Source organism: Dermacentor andersoni, chromosome 9 (genome assembly GCF_023375885.2).
Source record: "Dermacentor andersoni chromosome 9, qqDerAnde1_hic_scaffold, whole genome shotgun sequence".
Lineage (NCBI taxonomy): Eukaryota > Metazoa > Arthropoda > Arachnida > Ixodida > Ixodidae > Dermacentor > Dermacentor andersoni.
In genome coordinates, this window is record NC_092822.1 from 68,605,677 (window position 1) to 68,621,817 (window position 16,141).

Below are 16,141 nucleotides of genomic sequence, written 5' to 3' on the forward strand. Positions count from 1 at the left end.
GGCGAGGTAGTCGGCGATGTCACGAGGGCGTTCACCTTCCCTCGGGCGCTGTGCGTTGATGGCGAAGCCTCGCAATCCCAGGTCGCGGTATGGGCATCGGCGGTACACATGGCCGGCTTCGCCACAGTGGTAGCAGAGCGGGCGGTGGTCAGCGGCGCGCCAAATGTCCGTCTTCCTCGCGTAGGTGCGCTGGGCGACGGGTGGTCGTGCTGGTGGCGGCGGCGGCGGACGACGGAATTGCGGCGTGACAGGGCCCTGGCGCGGTCGCGGAGGGGGACCTCGACGGCGTGCGACGGCGGCGTAGGTCATCGCTTGCGGCTCAGGCTGCGGCGTTTCAGGGGCTACTCCAAGTTGTTGTTGGAGTTCCTCACGCACGGCGTCGGCAATCGTAGCCACTTGAGGCTGTGATGATGGGAACAGCTTTTGTAGCTCCTCCCTCACGACAGCTCGGATAGTCTCGCGTAGGTCGTCGGTGGCCAGTGACTGAACTCCGGCGTAGTTTGACGAGTTCGTGCGGCGGTCGAATTGCCGGTTTCGCATCTCGAGTGTCTTCTCGATGCTGGTGGCCTCGCGAAGAAACTCGTCGACAGTCTTCGGTGGGCTTCGTACCATCCCGGCAAAAAGTTCCTCCTTTACACCACGCATGAGTAGGCGGACTTTCTTTTCCTCGGACATTTCCGGGTCGGCGTGGCGGAATAGGCGGCTCATTTCTTCTGTAAAAATCGCGGTGGTCTCATTTGGTAGTTGCACCCGGGTTTCTAATAGCGCTTGGGCTCGTTCTCGGCGTACAACGCTTGCGAATGTCTGCAGGAAGCCGCTTCGGAATAGCTCCCAGGTCGTCAAGGTGGCTTCTCGGTTCTCGAACCACGTCCTGGCAGCGTCTTCCAATGCGAAGAAGACATGTCGCAGTTTGTCGTCGCTGTTCCACTTGTTAAAAGCAGCGACCCTCTCGTATGTCTCAAGCCAGCTTTCCGGGTCCTCGAACGTTGAACCGCGGAACGTCGGAGGCTCCCTGGGCTGCTGCAGCACGATGGGAGATGCTGGGGCTGCCATTGGGGTGGACTTGGTGGTGATCTTCCTGGTTTCAGGCAAAAGTCCGTGCTCCGGGGGCAGTTGTTGAAGACGGCGGCTTGCTCGATGGTCCGGGACTACGTTGGTGCTGTCTTTGCGGTCCGGGCTTGGGTCACGGTTTGTCGGGGGCGTCCGGTACATGAAAGAAAAGCACCTCCACCAGATGTCACGTGGTGGTGACGTTAAGAACACAGTAGCGATACTGTGAAAAACAAAAAATTAACTTTTATTGGGCGAACCTGTGCCCACAAGAACAGGCTACACTTATAGCACAACGATAGCGGCGAACAAGGTCGGCGATCGTCGGAAATCTGATCAGCGAGTCAAGCGCGTCGGCTTTTATACAGCAGTCGTCGAATGTTCCAGACTAATCGTTCGGACCCGCGTACCTTCCACAAAGTTCTACACCATTCGCGTCACACGATGAAATCAGATAACACAGCGTTCGGCGACAACAGACAGCCGGATGGAAGCATCGATAACTTTCCAGAAAATTCGGATACATGCAGGCGCATCCAGCGCTGTGCGATTACATTTGTTAGGCGGCGAAACGTGGTCGCCCGATAAAGATAAGTACACGCGTCAATATTGACAAACATAATTTAGGTTGGGGCATGATGCTACACTGCACAATTTATTATGATCTCATAAATCTATCACAAAGAATTATTCATGGACTTATGTCAAACCTGCTTAATAAGACAGGAATATAATACCACATTTTTTTCAGTGTAAAAGCATAGTTTCCAACACAAATTACTGTCCAGCCACAGACTTCATCACAATGGTTTATTCTCCAAACACCAAGTGTTACAATGCTCATGCTAGCGCTCATTCAGCACATCAAAAGTTTGATTGGCAAGTCCTCGTGAAGGCTCTTCTACAGTCATTGAACATGAAACTTGAGAAATTCATCTCTCCTTTCATAAGGGAACAGTGGTACTAAAATAAACTGCTGTCACTGAGCTTGCAGCCTGCTCAGAAACACTCATCAATGTCACTGCTGATCCATTTTATTCTATTATGACTTCTGACCTTTTACATTTTTTTTCTGTCAAAGACTTGCCAAAAACTTGGATTTGTCAAGAACTCAACTTGTCATGAGATGCAGGACACTACAGCATTAGCCACAGCCTACACAAAATCGTAATATATTAGACAGCATGATCTTCTACACTCTGCTTATTGAAAGGCGCACTGGATGCATTACAAAATCATGTAAGAATTACTTTTCATGGTCAAAGCATGACCTAATGTTTTGCACAGTACGTCCAAACATATACAGGTGTAGCTGTCACTCTGCTGAAAACACCAATAAATGGGACATACCTGTAGCTTAGAAAGTTATGAAATTTGCATGTTTAAACGACACAATGTTCCCAGCAACACTCTCTAGATCATTTTTATTGGCTTGTGACTGACCCAAATGCGCCACCTCTGTTATTCGTCCCCACTAGGTCCTAAACTAGTAAAGTCCAGTGCATACGCGATAGCCCAAGTTGGCCAGGTTACCCTAACTGCACTCTAAGGCATTTAAATTGATGCTGCATCACTCTCTCTTTTAAATATAATGTTCAGCACTACTGATACTTCTCATAACTATCATATTATTCTGCTCAAGTTTTTAGAGCACAGCTCCTTGGCACCCGTTCTTATGGCGAGCGTCAGTGCAACCAAGCGAACGAGCACAGCGACGGATGAAAGAGCGAATGCAGAGTGGAGTGGAGGCTGAAAACTGCAAGGAGGAAAGCAGAGGAGGAGTGTGCAACGAAACCATGAGGCGGAAAGCGGAGCTGGTAGGTGTGGTGAAAGCGTGAAAAGAAAAGCGTAGTGCGGTGACGATGGCTACAAGGTAACACCAGAGTAACGCACATCGTCTGGGAGGTCTGTCTGCGGTGGCTGCTGTGAATTGTGCCCACGCGTCGCCCACGCGCTGCCTCTCGTGATCTCCAGATTAGTGAAGCAGTCACGCCATACTTCGCTCTGTTTGCAACGTACCACACGAGACAGATTGTGCGCGCCAGCAAACATATCGCGTAATGAAAACACGTATAGAGTTGGGCGCAAATTTAGCATTAGGGAGTACGATAATCGCCGGTGAATTTTTTCCCGCAGTGCCTTATTTTTACAGCGCAGCGCTAGGCACCCATTCCTACTGCGAGCGTCGGTCCCTCAGCGACACTGTGACCAAGTGAACGAGCACAGTGAAGTATGAAAGAACGAACGCGGTGCATGGATGAAAGATGGTGAAAGCAAAGTGAGTGCGAGTAGGAAAGCGGAGGAGGGTGCAGCGGAACCATGAAGTGGAAAGTGCAGGAGGAGGGTATGGGGAAAGTGTGAGAACAAAAGTGTATAGCGCTGCGCAAGACAGGCCTTGCGCCAACAATGGCTCTGATATGGCGCCATGCAGTAGTGTACGTCATCTGTTAGCCGATGAAGCCACTGATACCATATAGGGAAACAAAGTGCTGCATGAGCGGAGGTCTGTCTGCCGTGGCCACTGGGAATCGCACCTACGCGTCACCCATGCGCTGCCTCTCGCGATCTGCCAATAGTGAGGCAATCATGCCACACTTCCCTCCATTTGCAACATGCCGCATGAGACAGATCGTCCGCACCACCCAATATATATCGCGAAATGAAAGCCCGTATACACATGCGGCTGCACTCAAATTTCAAATTATGGATTATCATAATCATCAGCTTTTTGTAATAATTTCCTTGAAGTTTCTCTTTTTTTATTAAAACGTGCAGTGAGGTTACAAGCGCACAATAGAAGTTTCTGCGTTGCAGTTTTCTTCATAAAGTGCTCGGGCATGGTGAAACATCTGGCTACTGTTTAAAAAAATTCCGAGAAATCGAGTTGTGCAAAACATTACGGACGCCCTGTTTCTGACGCAGACAAGCATGAAAAAGTTATCGACCGCATACAGATGCACCTAGTAACACAAAATAAATGGCACTCAGCACACCCGGAATGTTATTAGCGTGCTTCACATTGGAAACAAATCAATACTCGTTTTTGTTTCACACATATTTAAGCATGGTGACTTCTGTTGCCGTGACGTCCCATGGCACAGACATAAACAGCACTAGTTGTTTCATGTCTATGTAAAACATACAGACCAAAAGACGTCAGAGTATTTTTTTCAGCACAACATGCTCCAATTCTCAGATGACAACTTCAGCAACTTTGGTAGAAAATAAGTACAAATACCTTCTTGCTGCCTGTATTTTGCTAACTGCAATGTTTTTTCTAGAGAAAATAGGCTGGGCTCTAATAACTAGCTGGAGGATTGTGGCTAAAACCACTTCAAACCAGAGTCCAACTCTTGAAAGTGGTCATTCTTGTGCAAGGCATCTCGAGTGGCTTCACAATGAGACCTGAAAATACACACACACATGTTAAGCAATGCTTTTCTGACAGCGGCATATAATCTATATATAACAGGTGTTCTTACGGAGACATTAGGTAATATTTCAAAATAGCCATTTTTGAAATAAAGGTGAAGCTCATGGAAATTAAAAGGTATTGAATTTTTGTCAATCAGGATAATTACCACGTATCACCCATCCCCACATATGGTAGCCACCACTGACGGCACGTCGCTGAAGGAACCAACCCTTTATTTCAAGATGACTATTTTTATATATTTTTAGTTTTCAGATAGACACACGGTATGCTGTGATGGAAAGGAATATGGATGAAAGAATGTATCTTGATGTTCCTCTCACATATGGTTTGCCATTAGAAGTTATTTGAGAGAAAGTAATCTGCTATAATAATGAAGCTGGCTTGACAGCCCAGTACCCATTTCATGTTGAGCATGGCCAAAATGTTCAACATCGTTTTAGTCGGGGTGGATAAAGTGAATATGAAAACAAAACACACCTAGGACATGCAAGTCTGATAATTTCAAGATTTGCAGATCCAGAAATGCCGCAGAGACTCTATACATACAGATCAGCTGATTTGGAAATATCATGTATAACATCACGTGGGGCACAAAAGACGCTTTAGACCAGACTGAGCAGTCACGTTCAATATAAACAAATTCAGGTTTGTCACTTCTCATGAACAGGTTTCCAAGTTCTCCAGTCGCTTATCAAAGATATTTAGCTTGTTGGCCCTCAGGATACAGATAAACCTCTATATAGCAAATTCAGTAAAATCGGGAATATGCTTCGTTATATCGAAATTTCGTTACACTGAAAGTCAACTTTTTATGCAAATAACTACAGCTGCCAATTATTTTTTACATGGAATAACCACAAAATTTTCAGAATATGAGAAAATTGGATAACGCAAATTTGAATTACAAAAAGAAATCATCTTGTTGTAACTGAGAGTCACTGACAAAAGATGCAGTGTCATGCAGTGTTGACGATAACTTCATATCAGCGGTATCATACTTTCAATGCTTCCCCGTTACTCAAGATTACGCAACTTCTAGTACCAAACATGCAGAAGGACAGTGCATATGATGCCACGCCATCTCGACACACCCGCTCTTTGCACATGCGGCAGATTACCTCTAAAACAGGAAATGTGGGCTGTGTATATGCTCAGAAATGCTGGCAACCATGTTCAGCCAATGCCACGTACAAAAGGCGATGCGTGCCGCCCTGACTTCGCCCCTTTGTGTGCGCTTGATCACGTTACCACCGAGCTCATTTCGCCCCCCCCCCCCCCTCCTTCTCCTTGCTTAATTGGGAAACCACCATCCTTCTCGACTCACCCTCGCACACTTTCATTCGCACCCAAAGTATACTGGGCACGGGGTGCAATGGGATCTCAATGCACTTGGACTTCATACAGAACATGACGTCGTACCGCTTCTGTGATTGCTTTTGGTCACGCTGTGCGGCGCATGATTTGAGGTGTGTTCGCGAAGCAGCCACTTCAGATTCAATCATTTGACGATCTGTGTCTGCAGAAGTTTCAAGTGTCTCGGTGTTACTTAGTGGTGGCAGTAAAATTTTGTTGAAATTGTTTATAAACAACCTCGTTATAGTATTGGGGTTTTAAGTACATGGAGTTCTATGGACAAGAAGTTATAAAAAGTTTAATACTTCTATATTGAGAATTTCATTATATTGAAACTCGTTATATCGAGGTTTAATTGTCTGAATCCATAAACTGCACACACAATCATGCAGTTAAATTCGTATCACCAGGCAATCTTTTGCCAGGCCTGGACTGGAGCATTCATATGGAATCAGTAAAAACTCAAATGTTGCTGCCTGTATAGATTACTTAAAAGGAGTCGATGCGGACGACCGGATCCAGGCACCTTTCTCTTAATATTTCAACCAAACTAAGGCCTCTCTGTAAAACTATATATGAAAATGAGTGTATAATGTACAAATATATTATGTTTTATTGAGCAAAGATCACATTTTTAACTCTCTTTGAATGAAATATTCTGCATGTATTGGACTATATTCAAGGATGTGCCAGTTATATGCAATTATTTTCTATTTGTTTTATGAACTAACATCATTTGACCACCCTGTTTTTGTCAATCGTGCTCCGACTTTAGCTGTTCTGGATTTTTTTTTATAAATGACAGCAGTAGTAACATTTTGTTTGCCTGGGCATAAAAGCCTTTTCATATACATTTTGTTTAAAGTATGATCATCAGAAAAAATGCGTTCAAGTAATCAATGTGCATGTTAAAAAAACATTTTTAATGAAGTCTAAATTAGTTCACTTATACGTCATAGTGTGATACGAAACATTACAGAAATTGTTCTTGTGCTGTTAAATGTCCTGAAGGAATTATAAAGCTGATTTAGCAGCTCAATCAAATGTCAGGATGATGTTCTTGAATATGACCCCAGATTATGGAGCATCGTAGCACAACCTTTATACAGAATGCACAGGTTTTTTTTCCTCCTTTGTCAATGCGCAAGAGGATACACACATCTCCCACCTAATTCCTTCATTGGTTGCAACCTGGAAGGCATTATTGAATGTGGCGCCATCATTGCACATAGCCGACTGCAGTTTGACTGCCAGAGTGCACCCACATGTAACCTACTAAAATGTACTATAAGGCTGTACACCCGGTGTATAGAACAAAAACCAACTACAGATGCCTGTTTCTGGTACTGCATCAAAGTTGTACAATACAAGCTGGAATGAAGCAAATAATGGTTGCTAGAAAATAGCACAAGAATCATACATTCGTGGCATTTTCACACAAGAACAGAGTGTAGATGAAAAATCTACCAAAATAACAAAAGCAATACTGGCTTTTGCAACAGAACAATAGAAAAAGTAAAGGTATTTCTAAATACACTGTGCAGTATTACAGTAATGACAACAAGTGGATGCCAGTAATGTGCAAAGTGAAAGCAAATGCATTTTAAGGAAATAAGTTCACGACTAAGGCATATTATACAATGTGAAAAGGTCTTGAAGGTCTATACGTGCACTAGCTGCAACCGTTGGGCTGATTCGATTGCTATCACTGAACACCATAAAATTCAACATAACAAGTGGAAAACCATGCATTGCTAACACAAAAGCACGATCATGTGACCGTAACCGTAAGCTTAAAATGGCACAGAACAGAGGGACTATGTCAGACCACAATTACTCCATTATTACTGCCATAAATTATATTACTCCTAAGTATCCATTATTTCAGGTAACACCATAAGCAAATAAAGAAAATACACATCAAGATGTCACTATCACCAGTGCAAGCAATGCACATGTTTCAGTGCTTCTCACACATCTGTTACTTTGGGGAGATCAGTATTCAGTGCAGCGACCACAATTTTGGCCACCGATTCCAACTTGTTCAACTAAACACATCGGATAGCAGACAGAGGGCCAATGTTCAAATGAGTTAAGCACACATCTGGTACATGCTATTTGTTGCTTCTATTCCAAGAGGCAGCTGCAAAATTTTTGCTTATGAAAAGCTTTGGCGATATACTTTCCATGCCCACAGAAACAAAAACAGTAAATTCAATCAAAGCTAAATATGTCAAATGGCCAGCTATAAGACTTTGCAAGACATTACGTAAGTGTGTTAGGTATGGTTGCATGACACCTGCAGTATTGAGGTATAAGAGGCGCAGTTAAGAGTCTATGTTTATACTATGCGCCTGGCTACACCCATGATGCATTTGCAGAATCTATATACACCTCAGGCCATAGCCCAATAAAGCTGTAGAATGACAAAGCAAATCTACAGGCTCCCTGAAGAGAAATGCCTTGATAGTATTTAGTATTGAAATACATATAACTTAAACATTCGTACTACTCCACAAGAAAAAAAGAGTTTTACTAGACACGTTGTGCAAATACCCATCAAAGATATATTAGTGTTCAGGGCTTGATTCCAAATTGAAGCTGCGAGAACATGCAGTGATATCACATGTCACTCCTGGTTGGCCAGCTGTGGCAAGGATGCTTGCAGCAGCACGTTGTCGGTGAGGGCATGCCCCGTTAGCTGTTCCAACTCTGGCTGTGGCTTCAGATGTGCTATTGGTTGTTGCTTTCACTAAAGCCGTGAATGTAGCTGTGGATGTTTGGTCGGCCTGTATTCGCAGTCTCTGAAGTCGCTGGATTGCTTGGAGAGGATTTAGACGTTGGAAAACAGTTGGTTGCAGCTGTGTGAAGTCCAGTCGGCAGCGCTTTACACCTGCCAAAATAGTAACAGCACAAAATTTAAATACCGGGCAAAGCACAGATAATTTTTTCTCTTCTTTGCTGTGACATGAAAAAATTATGCCTTGATAGTGTGACATGACAGATAGATAAAAATAACGTCATTTTGCTTGCCCCCAATGTTTTAGTCACAGAGAACGTGGCACTGGATCTTTTGGATGTGAAACTGTCCGAAGCGATGGCAGAAGTAACACTGCTCCTAGCTTTTGACAAAATAATTGGCCACAGTAAACAGTTTAGAAATGCTGAACTGCTTCTGCAATAAAATTTTCCAGTTGCCTGGATTGCATCGAAAGGAGTGCATTGAAAGGAGTCAGAGCTACCCACGAGTTATCAGCTACTGCAAATCTAGGCAATTGTACTCTTGCAAGAGAGGAAAACCCAGATATGCTCTGCACTTAACTACTCCTTTAAACAGCCAACATCTATAGACTATAACACAACACTGTTCTACAGTGGTCAGTACCATGGATCATTTCCTCTACTTAAATGATGTCCGTAAGTGTAGCTCATAACCAAAATCAGCCGCAGGCTCTTAGACAAAGATGTCACACCACACGAAGATTACAACCAGGGTCGATTGCACGGCAGCCAAGTGCTCTACTGCAGAGCTACATCAGCTGCTTCAAGTGTACTTTGTAAAACAGCATCTCATAACTGCTTTCCAGAACCCCATACTGTGCCCACTAGATGGCAAGTTGTCGACATCACAGTCAAATAGCGGAGTGAAGGAACATCACAATTGTGAGACTGGAATAAGAAAATAATGTGAACAAGGAAAAAAAAGTGCTGACTATGAAATTCTCTTGCATGTAAAAGCTATGCGCTTCTTCTAGCATACCAATTTCTCCACACATAATTAGGTCAAAGTGAGGGGGAAGCAATTGCGTGGACACTGCAGCCTGTAATCAACTACCTATGAAACCCAGTCATATAGCTAAATAAAGATTTACAGAAGCAATGCCAAAAATTGGTCTGGGCAGTGTGAATTGGACATGACTGCTGGATCCGTCTTTTTCGATTCCATTTTTTTTAAATCATAATGACAGGTCAGGGTCATACACAGGCAAAGCAATCTAGCAGCGAGTCTGTGCATAATCAGCTAAATTCTACAGTATGTGCCTAAGAAAAGCTGACATGCTTTTCTCGAATTTCGTTCCTTCAAAGGTCATGCTGTAAATGATGCAGAAAAAAAGGAAACCAAGATTTAGAATGATGATAAAGGCTGCTCATCGCTGTGTGAATCTACAGCACTGCATAATCCACAAAGCAACTTCTGTAGGTGCGCTAAGTAATCCTATCATAACGTTTGTGAATTTGGCAGTAAACCTGACAAAAACATGATATCATCATCCATTTATGCAAACCATGTGGCAACAGTGATGATGATATGTAAATTTTTATAGAGCAAGGGCGAGGTATCGCCAAAGAGTGCCAAGACAATGTTGTGCAAAAATGAAATCGGAAAAGCTTGTCAAGATGGTAATGGGACAATGGAGGTGAAATTTCCAGATATAAATGTAACATGGCTGTAAAGAATCTAAAATTGATCGGCTGTGTAGTAAATGCTGAAGAGGCATATTCATGTGAAAGATCGACGTACCTGTGTTGACACATTTTACATGGCGATAAGTAATAAGAAAAGAAAAAGTGTTTACCTGGTGTTTTAATTCGGTGACATGTTGAAATGACTTTCATAGAGCCTCACACTCACCGTACATCCCTTGCAGGCAAAGGATTGGGTGCCAGTGCTGTTTGTTAAAAAGAGCTATCGCAGCTACAACTTTTTCTATGAAACAGTTGCTATAACTTAGTTTCATGGACAGATAATATGTATGCCTGCGTCGTTTAATAATTACAAAAGTTCTTTGGTGGTAAACAGCGGTTCACTACTAAGGAATAGTGTGAAATGTGGGGGAATATTTTTGTGATATATGCTAGAAAAAAGTTTGCACCTTATACTTTCCATTTCTCTACATTACAGTAGGACATGTATGGCATTGTTTCATCAGAATATGTACAGCTCACTGCCTGTGAACAAGTATGAGTGAGAGGCATACGAACGATTTAGTTGAAATTTGCGCAATGAAACATGTACAGGGGGCAGTTTATTGTCGGCTTCCAATCCCAGCCTTACTGCCACTGTTCCCTCACTGTCTTACGCAGGTATGCTTTGAGGTCTGCATGTGGACTGTGAGGAAACCCTCCTGGAACATTCAACAGCTGCCACTGCAGCATGCCCGTCTGCCTCCATCAATGTGCAAGCCTTGATGGAAAGGCACCTGGAATAATAATTTTTTTACTTCGTTGCATATGCAGCATGCAAGACCGAAAAGAGCTCATTCAGAACAGCATTCTTCGTTCTTCAGATGAACTTGAAGGGGTCCTGAACCACCTTTTATCGAAGTGGGGAAAGACATCTGAAGTGAAAATAGGCTATTTCAGAAATAATTTGCCGCAAAAAACACTTCAATGCATTCAGCAGAAGCAGAGTTATTGGCAATCAAAGATGGCGTCTGCTGTGTCCCCATTCCTTCTTGAACGCCTCACACTGCGAAGACTACAAAGGAGTGGGGCATGCCCACAATGCTCTGCCTTCTATATGTCACCATGGCGTGCAGTTCAAATTTCATTTTGGGTGTTAATGTAGATGCCACGACTTCCAATTTTGGTGCATACGATGCGCTAGCAGTAAGCCAAACGCGGTTGTCCTCAGCAAGCTGCAATGTGCTTAGCCAGCGGAGTCATGGCGGCACCCCACGGCGGCCACGGTACCTATGCTTTGTAGCAGACCACCGCTATGAATAGCAGCCATGTATGAGAATCTGCTTTATTATGAAATAAAGCATCCACCAAGAGAATGAGGAGCTGGCTTTCATTAAGAAGAGAGTGGTTGAGTGAATGGTGACTGTGCTCTGCTTGCGAGGCTCCACACACCGCTTAAGACAGCAAATCTTGACTGACATGTTCACAGCAGCATTTGCTATCCACGGACTAGGTTATTTCACCAAGCTCGATGGGTGGTTCAGGGCCCCTTTAAGGTCTTTAATCTTAAAGAAAGAATGTGAAAATTATTTCTTTGTTGAGTTGTGCATGTCCTCTGTGCTTTACAGCAGGTAATATGGTGTGCGCCTCAGTGGTAAAGATATGGTGCGTCTGTTCAAAGCTTCCGACAATGAGAAAGATGGTCTGACAGCAGCACAGGACGCTCCAACAGCAGACTTCAAAGCATGTGTTTAAGACTCGGTGCAGCAGTGTTTTTTCTGGAGTTCTAAAAAGCCAGTTCTATTTGTGCTTCGTTTATTCACCTGGATCCGAGAAGGATGTGTTGCAGTCTATGCAATATCATTTCCAGAGTGGCGCTGGTGGGTTCAAGAGCGCTATTTTTTTCTAAATAATTGGTACATTTATGTTGCATGTCGTGTTTCTAACACGGAGTAAAAATGGTACAGTAGTTCCCACTCTGTTGACAAAAAAAAAGCTTAGCTAGAGAAATCGTTTATCACTGGAAAGCAAGGATGTGTTGAGTTCAATTGTACCGCTAAGAAATACTTCTAACTCGAGAAGTACTGTTGCATGTGAAGTGACCATTCGTTTGATACAACATGAAGGCTTGGACTAGGTCTAGTTCTGAAGGTACCTGTTGTCAGGTGAATTCCTAGGTGGTGGATAGCGTCAAGCATTTTCAACATACTCTTAGGGGCTGACTGATATACTATTGAACCATACTCCAGTCAGGATGCTACAAGGCTCTTGTACAGGCACATAGGGCATTTTAAGTCGCTACTTAGTCTGTGTGAGACAAAAACGAAGTACTGTCATTGTTTTTAGACACTTTTCTTTCAGAGAATTTAAATGAGGGATAAATATAAGTTTTCAGTACAGTATAATGCCTAGAACCAAATGTTCTGTTTTCACGCTCAAGCATTGCCCACATAGCTTAATCGAACGTTTTCACACCAAACCACACATTCTGGACAATAAGACACAGTGCTTTTCTTCTGCACATTAAATTTCAGGCCATCTTTCGTCGACCCGTTTGGACAACCAGTGCAGTGCACGTTCAATTTGCTTTTCATGGATGGCGTGATTACAAGATTTAAGTTCTACTTGCACTTCGTCTACGTAAGTTCTCAGAGTGTATTCATTTTTATGATGAAGAGAGTGCAGCCCTAGCCCACCTCCTTGGGTTACTCCTGCTTCCTGCACAAATTGTTTTGATGATCTGCCCACTTTCACACAAAACATACAATCTTGCAGATAGCTTTCAATGTCATTCAGCATGTTTCCTTGAATCCACCTCGCTGAGATCTCTCAACATTCCGTAAGCCATGTGGTATCATTATAGTTGTCAACTCTGGAGCGCACGAAGTCGAGACGGGGCATTTGAATAAGAATGAGATCACAGGATCATTTAAACAAATAAAATCATTTCTAAGGTCATGGGTGATACGCAATACCCATATATGTTAAGCTTTTCCCTCAGATTTTTGCAAGCATATATGTAATGATAGAGCATATCCGACAGACTGCTTTTATATTATGTACCTTTTTGCATTTGTTACTATTGGATCCTGTATGTGCGCACCTAATTTCGTAGTTGTGTTTGCAATGTATTTCTGTTTAATCTATCTTAGAGACATAGTACGTGCATGCCTTTTCAATATTACAATACCCATTCCTTCGTTTTTTATCTCTTGTGCACGTATTGGTACTACCTGCCGTACTGCCCAGCCTCGCACACAAGCACTGTTGCTTATGCGGGCTGGGTATGCAACTGTGAAGAGAATGAATGTAATACAGATTATTATTATTATTATTAAAAAAGGGGGGAAGGCAGAAGCTGGTGACAACCGACCCTGTCAGTGCCAGGAGCCACCAGTCCATATGCGAGTTGAGCAGATTTCTTTAGTTCTATCCTGTCGAAATTTACAACAAGGAAGGTGCAGTACAGCTGCACAAATACGACTGCTAATACACATAGAGGTACGGTGAACAGTTAGAACCTACAAAAGAACTATAACCACGTTTAAAACAATACCCCCTTTTAGTTGGCGACAATGCAACAGAATACAAAAGAGAAGACAGTGCAAACACGCTGTCAGGCATTATAAAAACTAAATCTCGTCTATTGCTATCCAGTATGAAAAAAACGCAAAAGTCGGGACATTTGACCATCCCAACTGAGTCAAGTCAGGACTATAGGGACATTTACCCTTAAGTAGGTACTGGCCCCACTAAACATGGGACTGTTGGCAACCCTAGGTATCATATGCCTTTTTCATATCGAGGAAAAACTAACAAGAAATGTTGTTCATGCGCAAAAGCTTCCTGTATGTTTGCTTCGATGCACACAAGGTGGTCAGTAGTTGCACTGCCTTCTCTGAAACCACACTGGTGTGGATTCAGTAGACTGTTCAATTATAAGTGCAAAGTGATGATTAACTATTTTGCAGAGTGCCTGCTCTGAAACCACACTGGTGTGAATCCCGTAAACTGTTCAATTATAAGAAGTGCAATAAGCAACCATTACCCATTTTGCAGATGCAACTAGTGAGTGCAGTTTTCCTTCTTTAAGGATAGGAATCATAGTAGCTTCCTTCCATGCTGAGAAGTGATAGCATTCAGACCAAATTTTGTTATAAAGTGAAAGGATAATAATAAGGATAATCATGTCATAGATCACCTTATCTCATCCTAGTGCAGACCTGTGTAGCAGTATGTTGAACATGCTTTAAGCTCTAACATGCTAAGTGGGCAATCACATACTTTATTCGGCGCACATCTACAGTCTTTCAACTTGCGTTAAGACATAGCTTTATATCGCATAAAGGTTTTGGTGCTGTGTACAGCCCTAGACACATACTCAAAATGTGCGCCTAGCCCATCAGCTTGGTCTTTCAAGCTGTGCTCACGAGGTTTTTGTACTCCCAAGCGTTTCGACAGGAATTTAGGGTGCAGGCTCCTTTCCCAAGCGCATCACCCTTGAAGGAAGCCGAATGCCAGACTGAGGTATGCTTGTGCCAATTTTAACCAGTGGGCGCCCGGCAACGGCGAGAATCGAACCTACAACCTCCTGCAGCCGAAGCGGGCGCTCTACAATTAGGCAATATCAAGGGCAATTATCAAGGGCAATACATAGGGCTGCTGACCTATCACATTTCTAGGCCTGTGTGAAGGAAGTTATACTGAATATGCATTTCTGCCAGTTCTTTCTCTTAACGATATGTCATGTTCATATTCCTTGCATCTTTGCGTGCTTAAAATTTACACGGTTTTCTGCTATTGGAGACTGATGAAGCAAGCCCCAAGCCTCACTGAGTTTCCTACAAGCATTTCTACAATCTTCATTCCAACATGGCACGTCCTTTTGGAGCCCCATTCATTTGTGGGATGCACTCTAACACAGTCGAATATGAAAGCAGCAAAAAACGCAACAGCGTCGTTGATATAAATTGTTAAGAGCATTTCAAGGCATATGGGCAATTTCTTCATTAAACTTTTTTCCAATCTACAGCTGGATGCTAATTTTCATCAAGAAGTGTGTGACAAATGATCGTGTTGTTAACCCTCACCACCTTGAACTTTGGAAGTTGGGAGAAATTAATAAAAGATAGGAAAGATGGAAAAGAGAAAGACAAAGGTTGAAGACAGGCATAGGAAAAGGCGACTGCCAATTTCCTTTGGGGCGGGACCAGGAACGCCATTTAGACAAAACAGAGGTGAATGAAGTGTGCCGTCTCTGCCAAGGAAACTTAAGGATCCAAACATTGGCTGAGCCCCCAAGATCTTCCATTCCCCAGACCTAGCTAGGCCATACTTGGTTAGACACGGGATGGTCCAAAACACCATAGTGCTTGGGTCCGTGGTGTCGCAACACACCAGACATGTCTTCTAACACAGACATCCCTGCAGGGCATTGTGGCAATAGTAAAGCTGCATGACACCTTGTTCACCAGTCCACGCATCCAGACATCTCGGCAGTTGATTCAGGCCAGAAGCAACACATGCTGCACTATTTCAATACCACATACCAGCTTCATGTGGTATCTACACATGTCACTAAACATCACTGGTGGATTCTCAAGAGTTCCAGTGCCAACTGGCTCATGTATTTGCCATGTTGTGTAATTGCCAACCAGTGTTTTGGGCTTTATGTAAAATTCCAAGTCTGATACAGGACATATATTATGCTTTAGAACACGTTTTGCTTAAGCTATGCACATCATGCTGTGAACAGCACAATATTTCAGCTGGCACAATGGCTTAGTCGGTACTGAAACAGTGTGTAACATAGTAGTCTTGCTATATTTGTATCAATACAAGCAATATCAAGCTGTCATTAAAACGTTAGCAATTGAGCTTGGAAGCTCAACTGCTACA